Source organism: Egretta garzetta, unplaced genomic scaffold (assembly GCF_000687185.1).
Source record: "Egretta garzetta isolate BGI_Z169 unplaced genomic scaffold, ASM68718v1 scaffold259, whole genome shotgun sequence".
In the NCBI taxonomy this organism is placed as follows: Eukaryota; Metazoa; Chordata; class Aves; order Pelecaniformes; family Ardeidae; genus Egretta; species Egretta garzetta.
The window spans coordinates 3,621,013-3,628,463 of record NW_009260770.1 but is presented as its reverse complement, the minus strand read 5'-3'; the positions used below and the strand labels follow the sequence as shown (position 1 = coordinate 3,628,463).

Below are 7,451 nucleotides of genomic sequence, written 5' to 3'. Positions count from 1 at the left end.
ACTGCAAACAACCTTCTCACTGTTAAATGTAAACAAATGAATCAGGTTTAGTCCATAAGATAAGTCTCCTCAGTCCCCACCTGGCTTACAACTGAATTTTAATTTCTCTTTTTCAGTTGCCTCATGATTGTTTATAATGAACACCCAGTTCCACTGGTGCAGACAAAAAGATAGGGGTGACACCACACATAAGCTGACCACAGACTCCCTACTAAAATACTGTAAGTCCAGGATGGGTAAGTGCATTTTCATTTGAAAATTTTCATTTGAGGCTTGTTTGGCAGATCCCTGTTTGGGTCTTCTGTCAGCAGAGGAAGCACCTATCAATGTGCGTTCACTGCCTGGGGATTTAATGAGAAAAATCAATGTGAAGTTCAAACCTTCTCTGGCTGGCGGCACACACACACACTGGGCATGTTTTAGACAAACCTGATGCCCACTTGGCAGGACAAATTTCTGACAGTATAAGAGCCCTGTTATCTCTCCTTGGCAATATGCACAATAGGAGCCTGCTTGCTTGACAATAAAACATTGGCCTTAATATAATGCTCTTTTCATAGTTTACAAGGCTAAGCTTAATTAAAAGGAGAATTGTGGATGCCTTCCTTTCATTTGGTAGTAAACACAGGCTCCTTCACCCCATACAAAGCTAATGGTGGTGAACTGGGCAAAGCTAACCACTAGATACTATGCTATTCTGTATAAGAATAATATACTGCTAAAGGAAACAGCATTACTATTCAGTAAATCCAGGTGGAATTTATAATGAGACCCTCACTGGGCTGCTCTTGCGGTGAGCTGGAAGGCAAGAAGGTATCGCTGTCCTGCTGCAAAGCCTCCCTGCATTTGGAAAGGCTTTGTGCCAGAAGTAGAGGTGTCTCTCTCCAATTACCGCTCCAATCAGACAACATCTAGTTGGGTGAAGCTGCTTTTCAGGCAGCAACTAGCAGGTATCAGCTATACCAGAAGCATGAAAAGAGTGGAACAAACCAATGTGGGCACCACAGAAAGCAAACCAAGACACTTCATGTTGCCTCCATGGAGTCACTCATAATAATCATCACACTGTCTTTTCAAACTGAGCTCAAAATCAGCAGCCCGAAGAGAGGACCTGCAAAACAAAACGTGTTACAATAGCTACAGGCACTACCAAATTGCAACCTTGAATGCCTACAGTCAGTGAGCCCCCTGGTTTGAACTGCGCCTTGGTAGATGAAATCACGAGATTTTGTTTGGGTTGCTGTTTACATTGCAAAGACAACGCATGCTCAGGCATGCTCAGGCAAGCAACAAGTGATAGGACGAGAGGAAATGGCCTCAAGTTGTGCCAGGGCAGGTTTAGATTGGACATCAGGAAAAATTTCTTCACTGAAAGGGTTTTCAAGCATTGGAATGGGCTGCCCAGGGAGGTGGTTGAGTCCCCATCCCTGGAGGTATTTAAGAGTCTGGTAGATGAGCTGCTTAGGGACATGGTTTAGTGGTGGACTTGGCAGTGCTAGGTTTATGGTTGGACTCGATGATCTTAAAGGTCTTTTCCAGCCTAAATAATTCTATGATTCTATGATATTTTTATACGGAATGCAACATGAGAAAAGATTCATCCAGCATTGTGGGCTCACATAAGTATTTTCATAAGGTTTATACAGAAAAGGAGATTGATAGTAAGATATGGAGCTTTCATCAGAAATTGATTGTATGAATTCATCCTGTGTAAGTAATACACAGGCTGAAAGTAATACACAGGCTGAAGCAGCTGGATGGATTTTGCTGGACAAAATGAAATAAATTGGTGATTTCAATCTCAGGAGAAAGAGCTCTAACTTGATTCATGTGTGACACATCAGGCCTGATGTCCAACCTCAACAGTTGGTGTTGACTGGCAAATTTACTTAGTGAGACAGACAAATAATCTGTTGGGTCACTGAGTCTTGACTTGGGTTATTTCAGGACATCTCAGAAATTTCTTTTTACATATATTGAGCTTTACCTTTAAATTGGTTTGCTTTTCATTTGTTGCTTTGAGAGCTACTACTAGGAGAATTTTCCAAAGCCTTGGAAAGGCATGCTCCTAACTTCCAGTCCAAATCCATCTAAGGCTGATTTATGCCTATTTTTTAATTGAGCCGATGTTTTGCTTTAGCCAGTTCTTGCCCTTTCTTGGTGCTTAATTGCCTATAGTATTTGTGGTGTTCTCAAGCTGTACGTCAGCTTCTGTTTTTCAGGTATAAGGAAAGAGCATTTCTGATTCTTTCCCCATCTAACAGTCTCAGTGGAGAAATGTAGTGCTGTCACCAGCTTGGGGCTATGGCACATCACTTGAAAAGAATGGTGAAAACTCGCATTGCTTTTCACTAGCATTCTCCTGTGATAGGAGATCGCCCTGGGGATTAACCGCAAACCAGTCGAATAAATTTGACCCTCTTGACAAACGTACATTTATAATGCCAAAATCTTTCCCGAGCACTTTAGGAACAGCACATCTGTTTCAAGGTCTATCAAGAAACATGCCGGTAAGCTTTATACAAACAACTCCCAGGTTTTTTTCAACAGCAATAATGCTCCTTTTCAAAGTACTTGGCAGTGAAGCTGCAAGTAGGATCTTGCAGAGGTTTACTTCCCTTTAACTTTTTCCAGTGGATTTTCTCTTCAGGAGGGAGTGACTGGACCACATAAATGCCACAAACGAGATGTTAAAACATGAAGCAACACTACAATAAAACGAAGTAACAGGCAGCTGCAGATTCTCCTGGCAATAATGCTGGAACCAGTGGGCTACGAAGCGCCTAATTCACTTTTTGCATGTAAAATGAAGTGGAATAACCCTCATGAAGTTAAAAAATTGCAGTGGCTTAAGACCTATGTGACTGAAATCAGAATCAGGCTCTCAATCTCCATCAAGTCATCCCTGTACTTCTCTAGTTTTCATGTCTTGGGAGTCTCATGACGCCTTCTCAGGGCAGCCCTTTTCTAGCCTTCATGGCAATTAATCATAGAGTCAACCACAGAACCATAGAATGGTTTGGGTTGGAAGGGACCTTAAAGATCATCCAGTCCAACCCCCCTGCCATGGGCAGGGACACCTTCCACTAGACCAGGTTGCTCAAAGCCCCATCTAACCTGGCCTTGAACACTGTCAGGGATGGAGCATCCACAGCTTCTCTGGGCAACCTGTTCCAGTGTCTCACCCCCCTCACAGTGAAGAATTTCTTCCTAATATCTAATCTAAATCTACCCTCTTTCAGTCTAAAATCATTACCCCTCATCCTATCACTAAGCTCCCTGATAGAGTCCCTCCCCATATTTCCTGTAGGCCCCCTTTAAGTACTGGAAGGCTGCTATAAAGGTCTCCCTGGAGCCTTCTAAGTAAACAAACAAACAAAAAATAGCATCCTTAAGACCTTTAGCCATTTCATAACCACCGGATTTTGCATGGGATCTAGGGTCTGAGCTGGAAGCGGCTCCTCCTCCTCAAGGAACTGCTTGCTCAGCAGCAGCTGCTTTCCTTTTCAGAGATTTTGGCAGTTCCTTGGGCAGGCACCGGCAAAATTTCTCTGGTGGCAGTCATTACTGTACTGCACATTCACGTCATCTGTGGGACGCCGAGGCATTTCTCCCCGGGCAACGTGGAGTTAACTTGCCTCCTGCTCTGCGCCTTGGGAATAAGAGTTGGGATGGCAGCCCATAGTAGGAGGGCCTGGACTGAATTCGACAGTGAAGAGGAGGGATAACATTTTTGTGTGAGGAAGAGGCTTGCCAAGAAATGGAGAGGGAAGGCAACAGCGGGAGAAAGGAAGTTACTCATCAGGTGCTTGGGACAGACAAGAGCAGTTTCGGGAGCTGGGTACATATCAGGGTTTTTGGAGGGATCTTTCTTTGCATAGGTCACTTGCCGGAGAGAGAAAGCAGGAGGAGGAAGGCAGATGCCTTCAGAAGCCTGGGAACATCGCCAGCACCTCACAAGCATCCAGTTTCCTACCAATACAAGCTAAATAAATACCACTACACCACTTCCAGAAAGGAACAGATTGAGGTTGTAAGAAAACTTTTAAATGTAGGACTAGTTATCTACCAGTACAAGCCACAGAGGGGCAGGAACATGTGGGTAGGGGCAAAGAGGCAGTGGCAGCAGCCCCAGCTACCATGGCCCCAGGCTGCTGGGGGATGGAGGACCGAGCCCCGGGACGGAGGGCTGTTAGGGGCCCAGCTCCAGGTCTCACAGCAAGGCAGAGTAACCCAGTTTGTTCCTGACTCCTGGTCTCGTGCCTTGAAGCAGAAGGTTGCCTTCCTTTCTCTTTGACATTCTGATGGTCTGTTCACGTGAAGTCAGTGGTGTTAACTCTGAAAAAAACTAGGGTGAGTGACAGGATAGTCCTGCTTTAGCTGTCTAAGCAAAAAAAACAAAACAAAACAAAACCAACCCCAAAACCGACAAAGTGAAGGATCCTACCCTCCCAAGGCAATGAGTACTACCTTGAATTTCCAGATGGAGACAGGCCTGAACAAACTTTCCTGTTACCACACTCCAGAAACACCTTGAGCCAGATCGCGTCTTGCTGGCTTAAGCCCAGCTCTGAGGACTGAAATCGCTCACACTAAGGGGTAATTAATTTGAGATCAGTGCAATTGCACTGTTATAACATCAGAGTGAACTGAAGGATGGTCTGGCTCTTCCAGTTTCTGCAAGCTGAAGGAAATGATTTCTGAGGAGAGAATGGCTTACTTGAAACTCTAAGGGGAGGCTGCTGAAAAACAAAGCCACTTGGTTCTGCATTTCCCCAAAGCAAAACACAGTTGGTTAGAAAGAAGTGAGGTAAATCATTGCTTCAAAGCTTACAATTATTCATTGAATGAGATGCTACGAAAGGGAAAAAAAAAGAAAAACTTTAGGATGCAAAGACTTGTTTTCCTTTGCTTTTAACCAGACATTTGAAAACACTGCAACATGACCAATTCCTCAAAAATGTTTTCCTGACCACAGCGTCTTGCATGCAGACAAACACACAGATTATGCCAGTTCCTGGAAGAATGAACGTCATTTGCTTTTTTTAATAGTGGAGCACATGTCTGTTTGTATTGTTATTTTTCTCTCTCCTTATCTCCCTAATTTGGGGGGATTTTTTTTTTTTTAATTTCTAGACTCCTTGTTTAAACAAGTACAATCAGTTATTTTTTCCTCTGCTTGTTCTTTTTTGGTTTGGCTCTTCAGACTTTTTGCTGGTGCAAGTAAAATTGCCCTTCCTTAACACTCTCTGTCTCCTGCTGTTGCAGCCTCAACAGCTTCCACTGGGTCACCCTAGCGCTACAGGCACATTAACCAATTTGCTTCTTATTAAGCAGCTAATTAGTTATTTGCTAGCTTCAGAAGTAAGCTTTTGAGGTCCAGGCTTTAACCTTTTTTAGTTTAGGCTCCTGTTTCACCACTGTGTATTTGAGCAGAAGTTTCCCCAGATAAGGAGAAAGATGGGAATCTGACTCGCTTTCCTGGGCAGATTTATCAGGCACTGTTTTGTGGTAAGGTGGTGCTGAGTCAAGGCAGCAATTAGGCACGTACTTACATGCCTTTGAAGTCAGTGGGATGTACTACCGCCTCAAAAATGGACGGGCTTAAGCAAGTGCTCTCCCAAACTGGAACTTTTATTTGTTGTACTCTAGCGCATGCTTGCACTGAGAGCCTTCAGAAAGTTCAGGTGCCTCAGTTAAACCTGCGGAATCAATGCATGTGTCTGCTCTAGTGTGTTCATCTGCTCTATGGATGCTCTCATTACATCATCAATCTGAGCGCACCTATAGACGAGCCCTCCAGATGTGCTTGTGACGCTGAACAGCTTTGAACATGGTGTGCCACTTACCAATCTCTTTCTTGTAATCCACAATCTAATGTAGACTAGAATCTAATGTAATTCAAGCATTTTTTGCTGAAATTAATTCAGCTGGTATAATGTTTCACGTGTACAATAAGCAAAAAATTCCCAGACTTCAAGAATTACAAAATCTGGGCCAAAGAAAAGGGATAGATGAGCAATGGGATACAAGGAAGACATGGAAATGTCTAAAAATGTGACCAAAAAAAAAAAAAAGAGAAGAATTTATCGAAGGTGATCCTGAACCAAAACACTGTGAATCTCAGTCCCTCAGGAGTGGAAAAGTCTGAAACAAAGTTAGAGGAGCAACACTTAACTCAGACTTAAAACTGAAAAAAAGGATGGAGCGAGATGGTGTAACACCTTAAAAATTCCTATCTCCTGTGGATTTGTAGAATTAATTACTAGCTGACACATCAGGCTGCTTTAAATTAGTTGTGCTATGAGCACAAACTGTAATTGTTCTACGTTAGTGTGTGTGTCCTATTTGCTTATCGAAAAGACTTTATTGTATAATGCATTTTTGTGGAAAGACACTGTCTGAGTGGACAGTATCCTAGCAAAATTCTGTATTGGTTATCTGAAAACCTGCTGTGTTTTGTTTCTCTGTGCTAAATTCTCCTAAAAAAGAAAAAAAAAAAAGAAAAACTTAATTAAAACACAAGCATCTGTCTGATGAGCCTCTCCTTTGACATCTCTCTTTTGATACAGTCTCTGTCCTGACAGGCTGTGCTGCTCCACTAGAAATGCTTTGTGTTTTCCTCCTTGGGGATAACAACTGCTTTGTTCCAAGCGTTTCCTTGGCCTAGGATTCGGGAGCTCTGGAAGAGTGCAAACATCTTCTTCCAGCCTATCAGTGTGAGTGTAGGACCCAATGTGGAACTAATCAGTGACATAACGAACGCCACAGCAGTTTATTGCCAGGAAGCTCCTAATGACGTGGCAGTAATCTCACAATGACTAATCAAGATTTTCTTCTCTAGCGATTCTACCTGACAAGTTAGTGAAAAAATGAAAATGGAACTGTAGGTAGAACAGAGGCTATGACTTGAAATACCTGACGGATGACGCTCTGCTGCTTTCCTGGGGTTATAGCACGCAACTCTTCCCATAAATTCTAGGACTTTGGCTACCGAGAGCAGAGCAGAGCAGTTACGATCCCCTCTCCTTGATTTCGGTGGACTGGTCCTGAGCATTAGCTGCAAGGTAGTAACTTTTTTCATGCGTGGGGTGCAGCCCTAGTATTGACCTGAGGTCGACTGTTTTAATCCAACACCAGGTACGTAGTACGAGGACTGGCTAAAAAATTGAGTTACTCTTTTAAGGGTTTTCTGCACACAGCTAAGTCAAACTAACAAAACCAAAAAAAAAGGTAGACGGGTTCACAACCGAAGCGGTCCAAATCCCCTATCTAGGCCAGCGCACGGTGCCTAGGGCTCGGCATACCTGCACCCCCCGGGGGGGAACCCAGCCTCTCGCCCGTTTTATTTTTCCGCCAACAGCAAATATTTACAACAACATCTCCCTGCTCACCGGCCCGCTCCAGCGGGATCCTGGGGTGTGCGGCACCCGAGCGGATTCGCTCCTCCG

At 43.7% G+C, this 7,451-nt stretch overlaps 1 protein-coding gene across 1 annotated transcript in view; it reads left to right on the top strand.

Moving 5' to 3' along the window:
* The first annotated feature begins 208 nt into the window (after positions 1 to 208).
* The window catches only part of RAB31 (RAB31, member RAS oncogene family), a 72,002-nt gene continuing 64,759 nt past the window's right edge, over positions 209 to 7,451 (top strand). The window contains exon 1 of the mRNA XM_035901615.1: positions 209 to 236. The gene's annotated coding sequence lies outside the window, so the exon portion shown is untranslated. The remainder of the gene's footprint in view (positions 237 to 7,451) is intronic.